A 24,642-nucleotide genomic window follows, 5' to 3' on the forward strand; every position below is an offset into this window, starting at 1 on the left:
TTCCACTAATGAGCAAATTGCAGACATCTTCACCAAAGCGCTTGGAAGAGAAAACTTGAACGATTCAGAATGATGCTTGGACTCACCAACATCCCTTCAGATTAAGGGGGGAATGTTGACACCTAATCATCAGTATTGGGTGAACATAATGTAAATAAGTAAATAAGTAATGTGAAGAGTCATCACGAGATGAAGTGAACAATGTCTCCCTCATGTATATAATGAAAACCAACGTGAAAGAATAAACATACAAATCAATTTTGCTTTGAGGAGTTACTGCGTGGCGTGACATTAATTAATATTAAAAATTAAATGAATAATAAAATTTTAAAAGAAAATATAATATTGTGTTTTAATTAGGAGTAATTTAATTATTAGTTGTTTATGTATTTTAATTAAGAGTTGTTTTTATTTTTAAATTGAAATTTGGTGATAAATTTTTTATAAGATTGTGGATTTTTACTATTTAAATATATAAATAAATTCAAATAGTTCAAAAATCCAATTTACAAAACTCAAACTTATCATTCCAAAAAAATCTCTAAAAATCAACTAAATAATATATCTAAAAAATATATAATAAAAAACCTAGAATATACATTTTGTTTTTAATATTTATAAATTATTCAACCATCATAATTTATACCTTAACTAGTCAGCCATCTTAACTTTAATATTTATAAATTATTCCCATCATAATTTATACCTTAACTAGTCAGCCATCTTAACTTGTATTTTACAAACCCAAAAATGTATTGTGTAAGACATTCAGATTATTATAAAAAAAAAATTAAGATTACCTCCATCCATCCATACGCACTACTCTTCTGCTCTAACACTCGTGTATAAACACCAGAATTTAGAAATTGATGTTAATATTATAGTTTAAACAATACTTCGACTGCGACTCTCATTGCAGAGAATTTGGGAATTGTCAGGCTATGGGATTGGTGTGAAGAACCTTTACATTCATATCAAATATTTGAATTCTGTAACTGAGAAGCACATACTTCAATCTTTTGAAGCTCAACGGCTAATAGACGGAATCGTGTAACAAGAAGGCATTGGGTATTTAATTCATTTTTTTATTCAAAATATTCTCCCTTGGTTTGGTTTATCTGGAACAGCAATTTATTTGTCGGCTGCTAATTACTTTGGTTTTTTTAAGATGCATTGCGGCTATAAATACATTTTTTAGACGTCTTCTGTTTCTTTAAAAAATCAGAAAAAGAGATTCATTTACATTCGCAGATCTTTTGAAAAGAGAACCGAATAGAGCAAATCTTTAAGTGGATAAACGAACCCTGACAGGACCCCGTAATTTCCGCAAGTTAGCAATTGCATGTTCACTAGGGGAGAGATTCCTAATGTTGTGCAGGGATCCTACCAAACTACCAGTGATTAAGACTTTTGAAACCAAAATTTAAACAGAAATAAATAACATTATGTATAAATAAGTATTAAATTATGTCCAAAAATCACCCATACATTGACTGGGCCCACCTGTCCATAAATAGTATTTTACTACTTAATACTACAAAACATATTGACCCAAGTAGAAAATAGCTAGACCCATAAAGGCTTCCAAACCGGTCTATTCCAGAAGTACAAAACAGCAGTCACTTCAACCCCCACTCATCAGAACTGCAACTTTGCATCCCAAATAAATATGCCTACCTGCACATAACAAAAGGAATGTATGTCAACCATAATTGCTGTGTTGTTCAACAACTAAACACCCTATGTTCAATAAATGACACCCAACCCAATAACAATTAAATCCACTTTGTTCAATAAATGACACCCAGACCCAATAACTGCAATAAATGACACCCAACTCACTTTATTTCTCATTAAAACAGATCAAAGCACATGGATCAACAAATAAACAATTCCCAACCATTAGATCACATCAAATTAAATCCATACCACACATTCAAAATGAAGCCATTGCAATCCATGTGCATCCATGTCCACCAATTAAAATCAAGTCCCCAAAACTATAAAAGAAGTCCACCCACTGTTGAAGTTGCATCTTATGCTTTCAAACTATTGAGCAAACTTGAAGACAACATCACAAAACAGTGGCCAATATATTCAAGTTAGTTATATGAATTACAACTCATTCTTCTTACAATTATGTTTTCATTGTTTTCATTTATCAGATTTCTTACATTACAGTTCTGTCCATAGGGTTACAGTTAACCTATACAGTTACAGTTAACCTTTTTTATACAGAGTTTATGTATGTGTTCTAGCTTATTATATCATCAGCTTCATAGTGATTACAACTTCCATATCACAGAGGTTATGTATGTCGTGTTAGTACTGTAGTCACAGCTTGTTTAGCTTACAAGAATTGAAGCTTAGCTTACAGGAATTGAACCTATTGAATACAGTCGTATCCATCTAATCAACGTCACAGGTTGCTTACCTTATAGGAATTGAACCTTAGCTTACAGGAATTATTCGATCATCAGCTTCATAGTGATTACAGCTTACATATCACAGAGGTTACGTATGTCGTGTTAGTACTGTAGTCATAGCTTGTTTAGCTTACAGGAATTGAGCGATTATTATGGCTTGGGTTCTATGCAGAATGAGTTAAAACATAGAAAAAAAACGAATTGTAACTTTAATGACTCTGATAAACTTAGTAATTTTTCACATATTTTCAGACCTTGACAATCATCATTGAGACATCACATTGAAACATAATCGAAAGACATGTATTTTCAGAAGCATGAAGCTATTGAGAAAGCAAAAATTTTGATATTGAGTCGAAAGAATGCAAATAAGTGAATTTCTACTACTGATGAATGGACCATAGAACTGAGGAATGGTTTCTTAGAATGGAAGCCCGAGCAGATGACCATTTCTCTTTATTGGATTAGATGACTGTAAGATTTTAGATAATGAGAAAACACAATTATAAGTAACATAGCAGATGACAGTCTTATTGGCCTTCATATCTTTTCACCTCGTTGAGCTCGAGACCTTAGGCTATGGAGAGCCCGAGCCATACGGAGTTGTAAAAGTTGGACCAAAGGAATGGGGATTTACATAATTCAGCACTGTAAATTAAGTCACAAAAAATGGAGAGAAATCTTGGAGCAGAGATTGTTCTTCACAATATTCAAAATAACTAAATAAATTATATGAAAAATATAAAAAATAAATGACTGCAATGAAACTCGATTAAACTGAAGTAAAACCAATTGTCTATGACACCTAGGAGACCATAGAATCAAATGTGATAGTGATTACAGCTTACATACCACAGAGGTTACGTATGTCGTGTTAGTACTGTAGTCATAGCTTGTTTAGCTTACAGGAATTGAACCTATTGAATACATCTCATTCATCTTATCACTAGTAAGCTCTATACACTAAAAAGCTCGTATTAGTATCTGAGCATGGTTTCAGTTCACCCTTATCTATGAGTGAGCTAGAACAAAGCTCTGTATAATTACATATGTTATATGTATATTAAAGTTGAATCCAGTCTATTAGGGAGATAACCAACCTGTGATACAGGTACTTTATCATATCTATACATGTATTTCTTAGGTTAGCACTGATAGGTCAACCTTTAGATGATGTTACTTGTAAAATATCTGTGCTATTACTTATGCCGAGTGTAATGAGAATGAGACAAGCAAGTGATTAGGTAAACAAGCATGGTTAGAAAGAGTCATGTGTAACTACTGTGTTCTAATTGCATAGCTTGTCATAAGCTTAGATAAGATACAAAGGTGACAAGTTAATCAATATACAAGATGATATCCCGGGGTTCTCACTCTTAGTCATTCCTATTATATAAATACCTTTTTTCTTATTGTTATATAGAGTACCGTTCTCTCCATAATCAATACATATGGATAGACTGTAATCACTGTATACGCATATCCTAATGTAATACATAATCAATACATATGAATAGACTGTAATCACTGTATACGCATATCCTAATGTAATACATAATCAATACATATGGATAGACTGTAATCATTGTATATGCATATCCTAATGTAATACATATGGATAGACTGTGATCATTGTATACGCATATCCTAATGTAACAAGCTTTGTATCCTAATGTATACGCATATCCTGACACTGCCCTATGAAAGTGAAACATTTGCTCTCATTATGAAAACAGTGACATACATGTTGACAATTTCCTGTAATAGAGGAAAAGTATTTTTGCAGAAGTAATAAAGCATAATTTGACATATATTCTAATGTCTAAATGCAACATACATGTTGATAATTTCCTGTAATAGAGGAAAAGTAATTTTTGCAGAAGTAATAAAGCATAATTTGACATATATTCTAATGTCTAAATGCATGCAATAATTTTACAGGTTGTTGCATCTATGGCAAAAGGAAGTTACTATGCTCGTACAAGGAGAAGTGGCAGGAGAGTGACAAGGGGTGCGCCGCTGCGATGCACATCGTCTGATGATGACAGGCCAGCTGATGTCGATGCCAGCAATGCACCAGGGAACATTGTTGAAGATGAGCATGTGACAGCCGCTGATGTTAACACACCATCAGCCACAGAACCACCATCAACAACAGTCCAAGGGGCAAGCTCAACTAAAAAGATCAGTGCTATAAGAGGATGGACAAAAGAACAAATGTTAGTTGCAATTGATGACATAGAGTTTAATGGATACTTAGTTCGGGCATCTGCAAAAAAACATGGTATTCCTCCCTCATCAATACATTATTGGATAAATGGACTGACTCATACAAAACGTAGAGGGCCTCTTACAGTTATGACTGAGGATGAGGAGGCCGAGGTGGTTGAGTGGTGTAAAGAGATGGCCCAACTGGGACATGGGCTAAAGTTGATACAACTCAAATCAACAGTTGCTCAAATCTGTCAAGGGAGGCCAAACCCATTCAAAGATGGGTTTCTTGGTAAATCATGGTGGTTTGGGTTTAAAAAAAGGCATCCAGAACTTGTATTGCATATTGCTGAGGGCCTTGACAGAGACAGAGCATTAAATTTGCGCCCTGCAGTTGTGCAAAAATTCTATGACACACTTTCTAGTGCTTATGATAAACATTCTTATGGAGCAGACCATATATGGAACTGTGATGAAATAGGTTTACAGGCAGGGAGGAATTGTGGCATGCAGGTAATTGCCAAGAGAGGGAGCCGAAATGTGCCAAAGATTTTGCCCAAGAGCAGGGAGTGGATAACTATTTTATGTTGTGTTAATGCAATTGGTACTTCAATCCCAGGATTTTATCTATTCAAAGGTAAAAATCAACTGAAAAACTATATACAGAACTGTGAACCAGGTGCATGCATGGCTGCACATCCCCATGCATGGATGACTAAAGAACTATTTCTAAGTTGGTTTTTTCACTTTGTTGCATCGGTACCAGGTGGCGTCTCGCCTAATAACAGACACCTTTTGATATTAGATGGCCATGGGAGCCACATGGCTGTACAAACAATTGAGGAAGCAAACAATTTAGGCATCGACCTGTTGACATTGCCCACTCATAGGCTGCAACTCCTTGATGTTAGTGTGTTTGGCCCTTTCAAGAACTATTTCAGGTCGGAGCGTGCTGCATGGATGGCAAAGAATCCAGGGGTTGAGGTGAAAAGGTTTGAGCTAGCAGAGCTTGCAAGTAAAGCTTTTAAAAGGGCTTTGACACCATCAAATATCAAGGCTGGCTTTAGGAGGACAGGAATCTGGCCACTGAACTATGATGCTCTTGTGCATGATACTGGTTGTAGCCAAGCATTTCATGTGGATGGTCAGGAAGAAGGGAATGTCCAAACATGTGTTGATGTGCAAGAAGTAGATGACCAAGATGATGTTGTTGCAGCTGGTAATATGATTTCCCTGTCTCAAGGACAGTTATATGCTGAAGATGATGAAACTGTATGTGAAACACAATATAACAATGAACAAATTCCTAGTAACATGGAGATTGTTCCACCAACTCAAGAACATCAAATTCCTGTCGCTGATATTGCTAATGATATTGTTGAACATGCAGTTGACAATGACCAATTGACATTGCCAAGCCAAGTAACCCCACCATCATGGCTAGCAGAAGCAATGATCAATATGAATGCACATAGTGTCTCAGCAACCAATGAAGAAAGCATGAACATGCCCTCACAACCAGCAGAATTGAACAGTGAAATTGTTCATTTTTTTGTGGACAATAGATCAATGGAAGAAGATGAAGGACATAATGAGGCATCAAATGAAGATAATGATATGGTTCAATCAGTTCCAACAGATACTGAAAGGGAAGTACCAAGCAATGACATGCAGGTGGGAGGGGTGGAGAAGACACTTGGACGGTTCCTAAAGCTACCAGTAGAGAGAGTATCAATGAGAAAAAAGCAAGGTGCACCGGGTAGTCTTCGTCTGGGCCGAAGCTCATAGTTACTCACCTCAGAGGACTATATAAACCTGTTAGTTGAGTCAGAAAAAAGAAATTTGAAATGCAAGAATTAAAACAAAAAAAGAAGGATATGGTCAAGGAGAAGAAGGCAGCAAGGATTGTTGCAGCACAACATCGAGCAGAAGAAAGGATTGAAAGAGATAAAGCAAGGCAAGTTAAGGACCAACAAAAGCAAATGGCAAGACAGGAAAAGGAAAAACGAAAGGCACAACAAATGCTTGAAAAGGGACAAGGGATGATCAACAATACAAGAATAGCTGATGAAACCAGGATTATTTCAAACTCATTGGACTCCATTGCAGATAATACACCATTATTCCAAGATCTCATAAACATTCAAGTGCCCCACTATCAAACCGAGGGTTTACGCACTTGCCTTGTTCCTACCAGAGCGGGTGTCAATTCTCTGTATGCTCATTACACACCTCCACTTAATGCAGGGGTCAGTAGTGCAAATGTGAGGTATGGGTACTCAATACCTCCATGGTTGGAAGCTGCAAATTGGAATCAATCATATGGCATCAATCAACCATTTCCTAATCAGCCCTTGACTGGTAGGCCAACCTACCTGGCTCAAGAAGGTAACTCGGGGAGTTTTGGCACTCAAGATTCTCAGGGCCATAAAGAATAGGGGTGTCATATGTTTTTGGTTCTAACCACATTATGATGTGGATTTTGGATGGATTGTATCTTTTTCTTGGCACAGAAACATTTTGGCTTACAACCTAGTAGTGATTTCTTGTGGCAACCTAACTGTGTGTTGATAAGAAATTTTCAATGGAATATGTCTTTCTGTAAAATATTAATTATGATAAAACTATTTCTATAAGTTATTCTGTGCGCACTGTACAAAGCTCTAAACTCACTTATGGCTCCAATAAGTGGACCATTATCTAAAGGAACACCATACAACTTATAAAAAATAAGTGCCATTGTAAATCTCTTCTAATGGGTCTGCATTCACTACACCACTATACTGTCCTGATTTAGATCGAACATATTTACCATATAAATTTCATTAGAAACAAAAACAGTTATAATGTGATGACAGTGCTGGGCAAGTTTACAATCACTTAACACTGAATAGAAGTCTACACTCACAATTAGAAACACCTCCTGCTCGCTTCTAATGTACGAGGCACTAGTAGTAAGGAACTCTATACTTAGCATGTTATTGATTGAATTAGAATGAATAAGAACTTTACATTGCTGGAAACTAGAAATACAATAAAGAACATAGCTATGATTTTTATCAATCACCTAGCTAGCCTATTTTTTTACTACTGCCCAACTTAAAGAGAGCATGTGTTTTTATATGTGTTTGTATAAATGATGGAAGTATCTAAATTAATCAAATCAGTTGATGAACAACTATGAGAATCATATTGTTCCATCTTGTTACATCAACTTTCCAAAAGATAGAGAATTTTGGGTGCACAGTAACCTAATCAGCTATATGACGAATTGTGGCTTAGTCATTAATTCTTTTCTAAGCACCTATTCACCTTTTTCATTTTCCTTCATGAGTAGATCAATAGTTTGACTATATGAGTGATTCACATATGACAATTGTTTGGTTAACTAATGAATTGTTATAATTGACGCAAAGTTACAACACCCTTCTTAGAGTTGCAACAACAGTATTGAGCAAGTTGTAGCAATAACCATGTGTTATAAGTCACAACAATGGTGAGAGTCACACCAAGTAAGCAGAGGCGAGAGTCATAAAAATAAGGGGTTAGATCGAACATATTTAGCATATAAATTTTATTAGAAACAAAAACAGTTATCATGTGATGACAGTGCTGGGCAAGTCCACAATCACTTAACACTGAATAGAGGTCTACACTCGCAATTAGAAACACCTCGTGCTCGCTTCAAATGTACAAACCATAAAAACACAAACGTTAACATGCAAGAATAACTCAGCATGTTGCGACAAGAAGGCAGTTAAGGAGTTGACAATATTAAAGTTGCAATAGCTATTGTTCAAATGCGTAGATTATCTTGCAGTTCTGTCTTGACTTTGTTTATGTTAGCAAACGTTTCATGGTCAGGTTATGATGCTAGAGCCAACCAAACCAGAGAAACAGTTCAAAAACTATTAGAGTTAGAACAATTTATCTTGAAAGTTGCAGTAAAGGAAATATAACAGTTGCAGTTAAGTGCGAGAAGAATTGCTGGAAATAAAGTATGATACTACAACTACTCTATAAAGTACAGACAATACCTTGCTAAGGAAGGGGTCCTACCTCCTTATACGAGGCACTAGTAGTAAGGAACTCTATACTTAGCATGTTATTGATTGAATTAGAATGAATAAGAACTTTACATTGCTGGAAACTAGAAATACAATAAAGAACATAGTTATGATTTTTATCAATCACCTAGCTAGCCTATTTTTTTACTACTGCCCAACTTAAAGAGAGCATGTGTTTTTATATGTGTTTGTATAAATGATGGAAGTATCTAAATTAATCAAATCAGTTGATGAACAACTATGAGAATCATATTGTTCCATCTTGTTACATCAACTTTCCAAAAGATAGAGAAATTTGGGTGCACAGTAACCTAATCAGCTATATGACGAATTGTGGCTTAGTCATTAATTCTTTTCTAAGCACCTATTCACCTTTTTCATTTTCCTTCATGAGTAGATCAATAGTTTGACTATATGAGTGATTCACATATGACAATTGTTTGGTTAACTAATGAATTGTTATAATTGACGCAAAGTTACAACACCCTTCTTAGAGTTGCAACAACAGTATTGAGCAAGTTGTAGCAATAACCATGTGCTATAAGTCACAACAATGGTGAGAGTCACACCAAGTAAGCAGAGGCGAGAGTCATAACAATAAGGGGTTAGATCGAACATATTTAGCATATAAATTTTATTAGAAACAAAAACAGTTATCATGTGATGACAGTGCTGGGCAAGTCCACAATCACTTAACACTGAATAGAGGTCTACACTCGCAATTAGAAACACCTCCTGCTCGCTTCAAATGTACAAACCATAAAAACACAAACGTTAACATGCAAGAATAACTCAGCATGTTGCGACAAGAAGGCAGTTAAGGAGTTGACAATATTAAAGTTGCAATAGCTATTGTTCAAATGTGTATATTATCTTGCAGTTCTGTCTTGACTCTGTTTATGTTAGCAAAAGTTTCCTGGTCAGGTTATGATGCTAGAGCCAACCAAACCAGAGAAACAGTTCAAAAACTAAACTTGCTAAAATGAACAAAATTAGTCATATCTACATGGAATGAAATCCCGAATTCAATGAAAAAAATACTATAGCAGGGACAATAAAAATGCAGCGTTTTTATCTATAAAGCAAACACAGTAACAAGGGGCTACTCTGACAGGCATGTCAAAGTGCCAAGCCAAGTCCACTCGAAATTTACATGAATTTACAAGTTATGCAAGTCAATTGAGAGCAGCGACAGAGAGTTTCGAGGGTTTGTCTGGGCTCATTTCTGCGATGTTCCATTTTCCCTTTGTCTTTCTGCTCGGGGCCGGCTGTGGGGCGAAGCCCTCCGCCGAGGATGGCACGGGACGACTGAGGGCACGGGATGGCCGAGGGCACGGGACGGCAAATTTAACAGCGAAAACAACAAATAACTAACACAGTACATATGTAGCAGGCAGAGCGCACACAGAGTGCACGAATAGGTCACACCGCCGAGGATGGCACGGGACGGCCGAGGGCACGGGATGGCCGAGGGCACGGGATGGAAAATTTAACAGCGAAAACACCAAATAACTCACACAGCACATATGTAGCAGGCAGAGCGCACACAGAGTGCACAAATAGGTCACACTGCCGAGGATGGCACGGGACGGCCGAGGGCACGGGATGGACGAGGGCACGGGGCGGCAAAAATAACAGCTAAAACAGCAAAAATAACATAGAAAACAATGAAATTTTCACAAAAACCCTAAACCCTCAACAACAAACAGCATCAAAATATCCAAAAACCCTAAACCCTAAAAAAAAATCCTCAAAAAAATGCCATAAAATGCCATAGAAAGTTTACAAAATATCCAAATAGAGTTGCTTGTGTTGAAAAACACAGAGAAATTGCTGGTAGGATTAAAATCCTACCGGATACAGGCCATGGATGGTCACCGACCTCCCCCACCTTCCCTGGAGCTCGCTAGACCTTCTCCACACCTGCAACGACCTTTTCCACACCTGCAACAAGAAGAAAAAGCCATTAGGGAACAGAAAACCACCAAAAACACCAGCGCAAAACAGCAAAATCTTATTTTACCTCGAGCTCAATAAAACTGCGACCGACTCCTCCCCAAACAACAAAATCGCCGAATAAGACCACCACCAGAGAAATGCTAAACAACCGACATTCCATGCTAAACAACTCGCATTCCAGAACGACCAAGAAATCAAGGCAGAAAAGCACAAGAAAAACAGAACCGCTGTCCCAACCACAAACCCTGAAACTCCAGCAAACATTCGCACCAGCACACGAATAAACGACTCTGCGCGCAGGTACACAAACCCTGTCAACCGAACAAACAATTCCCCTAGCACAGGAATAAACCACCATGCGCGCAGGTTATAGGGCCGTCCTGCGCCATCTTCGGCGGGGGGCTTCACCCAAAAACCGGCCCCGAGCAGAAAGACAAAGGAAAAATGGAACATCGCAGAAATGAGCCCAGACAAACCGGTGAAATGGCACGAACCCGAAATTTTATGCAGTGAGGTGATAGCCAACACATGGAGCTCCACGGTGGACAGGTGTCGTACTGGCTCCATGTGTCCTAACGCGTGGTAATGTGACGTGGCGGGGAGGGCGCACATGTAATGGCGACCCTCCCCTATGTGCTCTTTTTTTTTTTTTCTTTTTTTCCTTTTTTTTTTTCTATATAGTTAAGTGTATAGGGCCTAATAGTTAAGAGTATGTGTTCCTTCTTAAAAAGTTGCTCAAAACCAGAAGGTAGAGTATGTGGGCCTTCATACACCAATTTGGTGTCTTGCAGGTTTGGTGTGCTTAGTGGTGACCTTAAAAATTGTTAGCCTCTCTCATAAAACAATAATAAATCCAAAAATAAATTAATTAATTAAATATTCCAAGTCTAATAGACTGTCTGCAACAGACGATGATCCATAAAGAATACGTCTTTCTGCTGCTCTATCTCTATAAACTGATTGGGGAGTTTCAGAAAACCTGCGTTTTGTTCCAGCCATTGGTCCATAAGAGCCTAACACAGATGCATCTGTCTTCAAAGGAGGAACCACGCTTGGTCTAGCCATTGACGATCCAGATAGTGCAGCTCCAGTAGATCCTGAAAAGTTCACATCTGTTCTCACCACTCCTCTTGTTGATTCTCTAATCACACCCCTTATTGTACCACCAGCACTATTACTAACAGGCACATGCTTTGGCTTTACTGCACTATCAGATGGATTATAATTACCACCAAATGGATTTCCTGCTCCACGTCCAAGAAATTATTGGAGTGATAAGGTGTGTTTTTACTTTGAGTGATAGGTGAGTGGATATATTTTTTCAATGAGTGATTTTCTCGAGAGATAAGGAGTGGATAAAATCATTTATTTGTAAGGGAGAAATAAGGTGTATATTTTGTAATTTTGGAGTTATAAGTATTTTGTATTTGGAGAGATAAGTGAATATTTTTATTTCTAGAAGGTTGAGTAAGTTTTTGAAAGCATTTGCTTCCAAAATTTGCGATTGTCAGATTCACATTGTTTGAGAAAGCTTCAATTGCAAGGTTGTGAAGCTGAGCAATTATGTACTCCAAAGTTTAATAAAGACATAACTTTTTGTGGTGATTGTGTCCTAGATCCGCCCGAAATTGAATAAGGGGATCTTAGGTACACGAAGAGTGTGTTGATAATTGTGCATGCTTCATGTTTTTTTTTTGCTTATGATTTGTGTCTAGTTTTGACACATAAATGATCTCATTTAACACACACATAAAGTTCAATACAAGTAAGCACAACACATGTAATGAAATAGCTGCAAGGAAGGATAATTAAGCTCCACACATACAACAACTCATCAAAGTTTTCAACATCGGCATTCTACCTCAACAAACAATTTCACTCAATACAATCAAGTTCATGAATCTGCAGACTCCAGCATTTCAAAGCAATGTCTACATCACTACATTCAAGTTAATGAATCTGTAAACTTCAACGTTTCAGCGCACAGTCTACATCAACATTGTTGAACTTGTAATCAAACTCAAATCACATTGAATTGTAAGGGTGCATTCTCGGTTGAAACCGACACCCAAGTCTTGAATTGAGTCAAATTGAAATCATTGTAGTGAATCATTGAAATCATTGTAAGCTTTTTTGGGTGCATTTTCGACAGTGTTCGACACCCTTCCTTTAAGCAAAATCACGTGAATGCACGATTTTTAACTCTAAAGCAAACAAGCAACAAGTTCACATCTCCTACAAGCGAGCATGAGTATTTATTCAAGCAATTTGCGTCAAAACAGTACAAAGTTCAAACCTTCAAGCGAGCCAAAGTGAAGTTCATTGCAGCAACCATCAAAGCAATCAAACAAGTTCAAATCTAACACCAATCAAGCAATTTGCGATCATCATCAAGCGAGCGTGAATTCCAGAGTCTAAGTAAGACAGTTCTACAACTCTAGCAAGTGTTCCCAGCAAGTGCAATAAGCAACAAATCAAGCGAGCGTGCCATTCAAGTCCCATAGCAAGCGAGCCTGTCATCCAAGTAACAAAATCAAGTGCAACAGTTCAAAGCACGACATCTACGACAAGAGAGCCTGATTTCAAGTGAGCAAGTTTAGATGGCGCAACATAGTCAGTTGTTAAATATTCTTCACAGTTTGATCATCTCCAGTGATGAAGACATGGTGCACATCAGCAAAGAAACTCTTGCTGATATTTCACGGCATCTACGACAAACACATGAAACAATTGAGTTCCTTCAACTAGAGTCGCAACTACAAAGAGATGAGCTGCAACAAAAGAGTGCTTCTTCCAAGTCATTCAACCATACAGATGAAGATAAAGATGTTGATTCCAAATCACTCATCCAAACAACTTCAAGTGTCGAAGTTGTTCATGATCAAATTCAAATTTCTTCCAAATCCATCATCAAGCCCTGGGAGGAAATTCAAAATAACAAGAATCGACGAGGCTTAGGATATGTCACTGATGACACCAACTTATATATCCCAGCTTATTCCAAGCCAATTAAGTTTGTGAGTGCAGGATTTCTTGAACAACTCACCTCAGTAGGTTCGGAGAAAATTGCAGAAAAACAGAATTGCACGCAACCTGAAGTTAATGTCCAACCGAAATGTTCTCAATGTCAAAGAACTGGTCATATGGAATATCAGTGTTTTGATCTCCATCCTTGTTGCCATTGTGGCAAACCCAATCATTCCTCAGAAAAATGTCGCAACCAACAAAAATCAGCCAGATTGAAGATACATTATGAATGGATCGATCCTTGGGAATGGTCATCCACAGTCAAACGATTGTCTCAGTTCTACACCCAACTACAATCACACATAGTGCAGCCAACAGTGAACAGATGATGGTACTCTCATGCAGTTGAATGAGGGAGTACAACAGTGAAACTCTCCTACACTTGAAGGGGGGGAGTTCAAATATATTTTGGAGAAGATTGTCTCTCCTTTCAGCTGACAAAGGGGGGAAAATGTCAATGAAATTGACAAGTGGTTGTCAGACTGAAAGTCTCAACAACATCAGCGAAGTAGCCAGTGGGCATATTCATCAGCCAGTGGGCATTTGTCATCAGCAGTGAGCATCAGCAAATTCGCCAGTGGGCGATCGATAGCCAAAGCAACAGTGAGCAGCTTTCATCATAGCAAAAGCAACATTGAGTTGCTTTTCGACATCTTCAGCCAGTGGGCAATCATCATCAGCAAACACGCCAGTGGGCGTTCATCAAATTGTGTCAGTGGACACCGGATGCTGTTTTCAAGCAAAGGATAGTTGGATCCTTTTGCAGCTTGGCACATGATGGAGTTGTCAAGCGTCCCTCTGAGATGAATCAGTCATGCAGCTGACTCAGTCTCTTCATATTGTGGTTTGTTCAGCATCCAGATTTGGCGGTTTTTTCAGGCAATGTTTTTGAGGATCAACATGAGAACTTGGAAAATGGTTCCTCGTTCTTATTTTGGATTTATCATTGAAGGGGGGAATGTTAGCCTCTCTCATAAAACAATAATAAATCCAAAAATAAATTAATTAATTTAATATTCCAAGTTAGGAATTTGTGCCTAACTCTTGGGTTGTTCCTCTAAGATAGGAGTTAGTTTAGGTAACTCCTATATTGGTGTGTGTCTCGTGAGAAATTATCTCAACCAAAAGTGTCTAAGATAGCATGCACTATCTTGAGAACACTGTCTCTCATCTATTTATTTGTAACACTATATTCAATTATTTTAAGAATGAGAATGAGTGAGAATACCTGAGGAAGCATGAGGCTTCAGCCTTTTTCCGCCAATATTGTGTGTCTGGTTTATATGTGTGTTTTTTCTGTAATTTGTTTGAGTTTATTTCATTTTCAATAAAAATAAATAATAATAATAATAAGATAATTTGTTTGAAAATAAATTACAAGTACCTCATAAGATTGATTTTTCAAGAACAACCAAATCTTTACAAGTACAAATATATTTTTGAGTGTAAAACCTGAGGAAAAGTTTACATGTCAAGAATTTTTATTTCTCGACACATATTTTGCACTCAAGTGAGTACAATCAAGAGTGCTAATAATTTGTGTAACCCTAAGTACTATATTTGCTCTTGATACCCTTCAATTGTAGTTTTTTATGCCATTCTCTGTAGATATTGATATTTTTTCATATGCTCTTGGTAATTCAATTTTTTTTTTTTTTTCATTTGTGTGATTGTCTTTGTTGATATCTTATTTTCTTCTCCCATGTTTAATGGTAGCTTCTACTAATCAATTGAAAATTGTTTTTAGAACCCCATGGGGAACATTTGCCTATAGAAATATGCCTTTTGATTTGATTAATGTTAGGGCACCCTTCCAACCAGTGGTGATGGGCAGAGATCTGGCCATATTTCACACCTTACAAATGTGTTTGAAAGATGCAGGAAGTTTGGTATTTCTTTGAACCATAAGAATTCTATCTTTACAGTCATTGAAGAAAAATTGCTAGAATGTATTGTTTCTAAAGATGAAGTAATGATGGATCCCCAAAGAACTCATGCTATAGATGGCTTGTCATCCCTATTTCTAAAAAGGCCATGCAATCCTTTCTAAGAAATATCAAGAAAGATCAATTTTGTTAGACGGGTCATCCCAATTTTTTTTGAATTTGTTAAACCACTCCAAAAAATTGGTGAAAAATAATTCTAATTTCAAGTGGGGAAATCAAGAAAAACAAGCTTTCTGCACAATCAAACAAGCTGTTTTTGGGGCTTCTACAGCTTCTTCTCTAATGAGCGGCTTCTACAGCTTCTTCTCTAATGAGCTCAGACTTCTCCAAAGATTTTATACTATATACTTTTGCTATGTGTTGTTGTACTTACTCACACAAACGAGCTTGATCATGAAATACCAATCACTTTTATGAGTTATGCCTTTAAAAGAGTAAAACTGCATTATTCAGCACTCGACAAGCAAGCTTTTACTGTCTTTAAGGCAGTGAAACATTTCAAGTCCTATTTGATGAAATCTAGAACTAAGGTTATTGTTCGTTATCCAGTTATTAGAAAGCTGCTAGTATAGTAGGAATTAGGAGAGAAAAGGGCATGTTGGATGACAACCCTTCAAAAATATGACTTAGGACCAAGGTCTCTAGAAATGGGTTATTGAATTGAAAATTGGTGATAAATTTTTCACAAGATTGTAGATTTTTACTATTTAAAATGTATAAATAGATTTAATTGGCTAAAAAATATAATTTACAAAACTCAAATTTATTAGATTTGAAAAAATAAATAATAATCATGTATTTTAAGTAAGAGTCGATTAACTAATAGTTGTTTTTATTTTTTAGATTGAAATTTGGTGATAAATTTTTTACAAGATTGTATATTTTTACTATTTAAAATGCATAAATCAATTCAACTAGCTCAAAATCCAATTTACAAAACTCAAACTTATCGTTTCAGAAAATATCCATTAGATTTGAGAAAAAATCAATGAGATAATAGGAAAAAAAAATTGATGAATAGATATGGTGCACAGATTCAAAACAATTGGTATATTACACTCAAAACCAAATTACAAGCCACATAAGTAGTGCTCATGAGATCCAACAGATTCCAAACAAGTAATTGTTTGTGAGAAAATCTCTCAACAAAACTCAACAACCACCAATTAATCTTACCTATTTACTAATGTAAGCATTATTACAGCTCTCCTTTAATGTTTACATTACATCATTAGAAACATTATTACACTAATCATAAATTACATATAGTCACATTTGTTTGGAGTCTTCATGAGCACCACACCCACTCTCGAATCTCTCAAACACTACTCTTTCTTTACCACTTCATTTTCTAGTTGTCACTTGAACTCCATTTAAAACATAAACCCATTTGACCATCTTTGACAAACTTTGTATAATTGATGCTTCTCTATCTCTCTATGGACAAACTCTCATCTATCAAAATGCACCAAACTGCACTTTTGATGGTTATATATGTGAATTCTCTAGGTAAATGTATCCAATAGTGAATTATGCAACTCACCTTTCTCACGCACATGGATCTCATAAAAGTAACTTGTAACTGATTCTTTGATCTCATAAAAGTAACTTGTAATTGATTCTTTTCAAGCCGAAAGCACAACAAGACCCATCAACATATAACAATAATGGTTTGCAGATTTATGTGGTGTGGTATTTGAGGTTCTTAATTGGGATATTCCACATTCTTCATTTTTACTTTGTCGAAGTTTTGAGTCTAGGACAAGACTCATCATGGGGACTGATTTACAAAGAAGAGAAACAAGAGCTATAAATATGATCAGATGAGTTGTAGAGTTTAGGAAGCGGACTAATTCAAGATTGATTTTTATTTTAATTCTTTATTATTATATTATTATTAATAAATTATTTAATTTTATAAATTTTCCTATAATTCTTACTTTGTTATGATAATGCTTTAATGGAATTGTTGTTAACCTATTTTTATTATATATCTATGATGGTTATAATATACTTAATAAATTAGTTCAAGATGTTATTAATTATAATCCTACCTATATGTTTATTGTAATAAGGTTATTGTAATAAGATTAGATTCTCTAATTTTTATTTTTAATTATATTCTAATTAAATTACAATAGTTTTTGGTTATATGTAAAGTGTTAATATATTACTTTAATATATTTAGAATTTGGATATTTAAGTTTATGCTAATGACTTATTTCTAAGGTATTTTTAATTAGAATCTTAATTTTCTTTAATATAAAGTCAATTTATTGTAATCAGATTTGATTTTAAAAATTGTGATTTTTTGTTTTATTTTATTATATTCTAATTAAATTACAATTTAATAGTTTATGTTTGTAGAGAAGTGTTAATATATTATTATACTAATATTTTTGCTTCTTGATTTTTATTCCTATGTTATTGGCTTATTGATAATGTATTCTAAATTGAATCTTGATTATACTTAATATAAAGCCATGATGCTATGATATAAACTAATTATTTCTTCATGTTGCTTAATATTATTTTTATGGTTAGGATACGGGTGGAGTTGGTTTATCACATGATAGGGTCAAAGAGGGAAGGGGTTACAAAAAATGGGGGTAAGGGGGTTGAAACTCATGGTAAGGGGGGAGCATGAGAGGGTCATAGGGAAATTTAAGAGGTGAGGGGAACGTGATAAGGGGGGAAATTGTGAGGGTTAGGGGACAAAGGACATTCTTGATGAAGAATGGTAAGGCTGATGTGAAAGGGAGGGCCTTCTATTCAATGGGGTTGAGAAGGGAAATCAAATTTTTGCTAAGTTCCAAGCCTCCATCCCTATTGAGGTTATGCGGGTGTTTGATGATTTCAAGTGCTTCGTGCACTTTATGCTTAAAATGATGCTTTTCATTGGGAATGACCTTAATGTCTTCAAGGCAGATGTGGTGGTTTGTCTTGCCTGCATGCTCAGCTAAAGCTGAAGAACAAGTTCTCTCATTAAGTATATCTGCACCATGCTCTTTGAACCTTATCTTGACCAACCTGTCTATTTCCCAATATAGTGTTCCCCACAAGAACAATTGATCATATAAACAACTTTCTGTTGTAGGTGCTACGAATTGTCTTTGATAGACTTCATTCTTTGTTTAATAGTCATCATGGGTTTGAATGAAGTTTTGATATCTTTCTTCATGAGAACTTTAGCTAGTTTGTGAGTGACTCCACAAATATATGGAAGGTAAGCATTAGCAGTTGGGGGGTTGTTTGATTTATCTTTTTTGTTTCTGAATCTGGCTTTCTGGATGGCTTTGAAGATATCTTTATTGTTGTATCCTAAGTTTGTAAATGTTTCTCTTAAGTAAGTAATCTCTTCTTCCATGTGGATCTCATATGAAATTCTACAAGCTCTAGTAAAGAGGGTTTTAAGGACACCCATATTTTGAGATGGATGGTGGTGAGAATCAACATGTAGGTAATTATCAGTATGCACCTTTTTTCTAAACACTTTGTGTCCTAGGGAACCATCCTTGTTTCGTATGAGGAGGATATCAAGGAATGGGATGCAATCATTCTCCTCAACCTCCATTGTAAACTTGATGTCATCTGACATGCTATTGATGGTTTAAAAAGTTTTTAAGCTCATCATCCCCATGAGGCCAATCAACACTAGTGTCGCCACAAACTTGATCCAAAACAATGGGTAGGTATCAAGAGACTTCTTTTCAATTTTTTCCATAAAGAGGTTGGCTACAATAGGTGAAAGAGGTGATCCCATAGCCACTCTTGAAGTTTTCTCAAAGACTTCCCCTTAGAAGGTGAATAAAGTAGAATGGAGGCAAATTTCAGCCAACTTTGCAATTTGGGGGTCTGCTACTTCTTTTACAATTTGGATTGCTTCATCTAAGGGAATCTTGGTGAAGAGTTGGATCACATCAAAACTAGCAATTTTATCACCTCGATCTAGCTTAACATGTTTAATGAACTCAACATATTGGTTGGAGTCTTTGATGAAAGAGCATATAACAGACTCACACAATCAAATTCTCTGGCATTGAAGAACATAGAGAACCACTAGTTTAGTTATATTCCTTTGTTCATTAATTGATTTTGCACCTTTACAAACAGAATCAAAGAAACCAACAAATTTCACAACAACATAATCAATAATCATGAAATTATATGGTATGATAGGAGCATAAACAAGTCTCATCATCCCGTGACATTCACCGTTGGAATCTTACTCCATATGCATATGAATCTTTGTTCTTCATTCCTTTTTTCTTGTTTTTCATATTTCAAAGAAAGAAATTTGATAAATAGACATGGTGTACACATTCACTCAAAAAAATTCATATATTACACTCAAAGCCAAATTACAAACCACATAAATAGTGTTCATGAAATCCAACAAATTCCAAACAAAAAATTGCTTTTTAAAAGAATCTCTCAACAAAACTCAACAACCAACAAGCTAATCTGACCTATTTACTAATATAAGCATTATTCCAAATATAAATACCTAAAAAAATAAAAAAATATATAATAATTATAATTAGACTAAACATTTTAATTTTAGTATCTATAAATTATTAAACCATCATAATTTTTTATACTTAACTAATCTGCAATCTTAACTTTAACTTTTATTCGTAAAACATTCATATTACATTCATGGACCAAATGATTTAATATCTATAAATTAGTCAACCAACTTAACTAATCTGCAATCTTAACTTTTATTCGTAAAACATTCCTATTACATTCCTGCACCAAATTATTTAATATCTATAAATTATTCAACCATCATAATTTATACTTTAACTAATCTGCAATCTTAACTTTTATTTTACAAACCCTAAAATTTATTATTTGTAAAACATTCGTATTACATCCCTTCACCAAATTTATTACTATACGAAAAATTTAATATTACTTCCATCCATCCATATGCACTACTCTTCCGTTCTGACACCAGAATTTAGAATTTATTGCAGAGAACTTGGGAACTGTCAGGGCTAGATCAAGTTATGGGATTGGTGTGAAGACATCACAGACATGCACTTCTCACTTGCAGAGGTTAAGCAATATTGGAGACCACCTCCCAAATAAAATATTTGAATTGTGTAACTGAGAAGCACATACTTCTCGAGGGGCGTACTTAATTTCACCTTAGTAATTTGAAATTGGGAAGCTCAATCTTTTTAATTTTTGGTTACATCTACCATAGAAAATTTATCACGCTTAAGAGAACTAATGAATCAAAAACATATGATTTAAGGAGGCTAATCAATTTTTTTAATTTGCAGGAGATGAGTGGCAGTTCAACTAATGTATCTGGTTTCAAAACATCCTATTACTTTTTTAATTCAAAACATCCTCCCTTGGTTTGGTTTATCTACAACGCCAATATATTTGCTTCGAGTGCTAATTAATTTGGTTTCTTTAAAATCCATCGCCGCTGTAAATATATTTTCTAGTCCTTCGAAAATTCAGAAAAGATATGTTCATTCACTTGTGCGGATCTTTCAAAAAGAGTGCCGAATATGAGCAAATGCTTGTATACAAATTAAGTGGATGAACCAACCCCGACAGGATGCCCTCAATTTCCACAACTCAGCAACCGCATCTACAACTCAGCAACCGCATCTGCACGAGGGATGTACCCTTGCTCCCTCTTTCTTCTTCGCTCCTTCTTTCTTTTTCCGCATCCACCTTTTTTTTTTTTTTGGGCCATTTTTATCTTTCTCAGCGCTTGATAGATCTGGGATTAACATGGGTTTAGACTAATTTCAGTGATGCCCAGTCCCACAAAATGTGTTGGAACAACAAAAATTATCTTTTGAGTGTAAAATTTGAGGAAAAGTTTGTATTTCAACTCATCTGGGATTAACATGGGTATAGACTAATTTCAGCCATGCCCAGTCACACAAAATGTGTTGAACATCTAATTAATCTGATGATCTATATTTGTTAAATATATCTCAAATTAATCTGGTCATTTTAATTTTAAATCTACCAAGTCATCCCACTTTATTGAGAAGATAAAGATTTTTAATAAATTGACTGCAAAAGGGATCCATTTCATCTTGATACATGTTTTTCACTCAAGCCATGGTGCTAATAATTTGAGTAACCCTGGGTACAATATTTATTTTCTCTTGTTACTCTTCAGTTGTGGTTTGTTATACCCTTCTTCATCAATATGCTCCTTGATATTCTTTTCATATGCTCTTTGTAATTCTGTTGTTTTTCATTTATTCTTCTTCTTCTTCAATTCATTTGTTGTGATTGTCATTGTTAATTTTCTATTTGCTTCTCCCATTTTTGTTGACATTCTTTAGTCATCATTTCTTCTGGGTTTCTTTATCAATTTTCTCTTTGTTATTTATTTTTATGTATCATTTGTTTTTTATGCTCTTCCATTGTTAATTGTTTTTTCTTTATTTGTCAATATGCTCTTTGTTATTCATTTTTTTTCTTTCATAATTTTTATACATACACTAAAATCAATGCATATTATTAATCTAATTACTTTGAAATCAATGCAGACAATCCATCTAGTTAAGTCATATCAGAAAGTAGCATTTAAATTAAAATCAGTGCATCTAGGCAATCAATAAACTAGGATTAAAATTCAACATATATACTCAAATCAATGCATGTGGTGTAATCTATACTAAAATCAATATATTTTGTGTAATCAATCAAATATAATTGGAAATTAACATTTATACTTAAATCAATGTTTCTATTTCAGTTTTAAAAACCCAAAATATTGATGTTAAAGTAATAGAAACTCAACATAGGATCTTACATATGAGTTTACCCATTGAATTTGGAGAAATTTTCACTAATTTTTGGTATCTCATTTATCTTATTTTTGGGACTTTCTAAATCCAACTTCTTTACCTTTAGTAAAAAATCTTAATTCATCTTTCTCTATGGTTAATAATGTTCAAAATTATATAGTAACATATAATATTATGTTAATTATTACAGAATCATTCATTTTTATGCATTATAATATTATGTTTGATATTATAATATTATATTGTATTAAACATAACATTATAACACTATATATCCCTAATTAGGGTGTCAAAGTCACGAAATTCTAGGGGGGCGGCTTGCCGCTATCCTACTACGCCACACACCAATGGGACGTCACAACACATTTTCATACTGATGTTATAAATTACATGCGACACACATGGGGGAAGAGGTTGGGTGGGCTTAGACTTGTTTCCTAGAGTTCTACATGGAATTCACCCATGGTCATTGCAATCGCAATTCAACGTGAAGCAGTACCATCATGTATAAATTCATATCTAATATTGATCTCAACTTTCCCAAGATGTCTATCATTTCACTCAATCTAATTAATTTTACATTTACTTAGCAAAATGTGTAGAGGCTCAATTTAGGTATACAATTCCAGGTTTTCACTATTTATTGTTTCATGGGTGGGCTTTGGACAAAATTTAAGTTTCAAGGTGGTCACTTGGGGAGAAATCCTCCTCAAAGCACCAACCTATGTGTCATTCCTATCCATTGAAGTGGAGTTTCAAGATTATGTTCATTTTGTCATTCTTCGAGAGGTTATTTTGGGTCTACGCACAAACTAGTGTGGCATTGTCGAAATACTAGGTTGGAAAGGTGGGCATGCCTTAGTGGTTTCCTATTTCTCTCTCAATCTCACACATCCCTTCCACAAACTCGACTAAGGAGGAAAAGAAAACAGTTAAGCGAGTTATATCAAATGGCCCAAATTTTACTTGTTCATCAACTAGGGAAGGTGATTGAGTCGACTCTCGCAGGTCTAAGGTCTTTTCCTATGGGAAAATATTTATAATTTTCATTGTTGGTGTTTTTTGTGCTTTGTTATTTCAAGACAAGGGGAAAGTGACATACCCACCCGTGGGAATGAGCCTTCACACTCCCTTGCAATTATTGGTGGTATTCTTAGTGCTAGGATCCTCAACACTTCCCCCAAGGTTGAGCTAACACTCTTCATCCCATCACCTCACGTCTCAAATTTCTCTATGTACATCGACTCCTAGTTTGCAAGACTTGCAGTTCTGCTTGACTCATTAATCACTTCAAAGCAAAGAACCATGCCACACTAATGTGGTTGTCTCTACCAAGGTGTTGCTTACTATTAGGAATGTGGGCGTACCATGGCCCAACTGAGAGATGAAAGTTTAGCATTCAGGTACAAAGAACTTACATGTCAACCAATGCAAGAGGAACTAACTCAGGTGGAAAGAGAAGTGACAGACAAGTGGTGCACCCTTACAGACATTAAAGTATTGGTTGAGGTTGTGGAGTGGGTACTTGATGATGGTCATACCCACAAAAGAAACATTGATCCCATCCAAGTAGAAGTGATCGACTCTAATCACTAATCCTAATGGTCTTTTTTTTTAGTTTGTTTCCCCATACGGAACAATTTTGTAAATCCCAATTTACAACAAGCCTTAAAGGCTCAACCATCTATGTTAGATTTCTAGATTTAGATTATAAGGTTAGTTTTTTTTACTAATACTCTTTTGAAAAGACTGAAATTTTGCATTTAGTTGAGCTTACCCAGTGACCCATCTAATCGGATCAGAGAATTAGACATTGATATAGAATCATCTATTCAAAAAAAGTACAAAATCTTTATTTCACAAAAAAAACTTTATAATACTACATAATATTAAATCTAATATTATAAAATATATATCTTCTTTTTTAAGGTTAAGCGGGACTTTATATTAATAGAATACAGTAAAATACAAAATGCAATGTGGGAGTCGAGGGACCTCCCTGTTTCTGCCTTTACAAAACTGCCTGGGCCTGGTCTGAGGACCCAACGAATACTCTGTGTCTGTTTTCTAACAGTACACTTACATCCGGTAGAATTATCGATATAGATGCATACATAGAAGAAACAAGGAAAAGCAGTGACAGTCATGCTATGCATGTTTACATGGACCTAAGGTCCGAGTTGTTAATGGTATTGCACGTAGCTTTGAT

This window comes from Pinus tabuliformis, chromosome Q (assembly GCF_031772625.1).
Source record: "Pinus tabuliformis cultivar Carrire ecotype Pingquan chromosome Q, CPIR1, whole genome shotgun sequence".
NCBI classification, from domain to species: Eukaryota; Viridiplantae; Streptophyta; class Pinopsida; order Pinales; family Pinaceae; genus Pinus; species Pinus tabuliformis.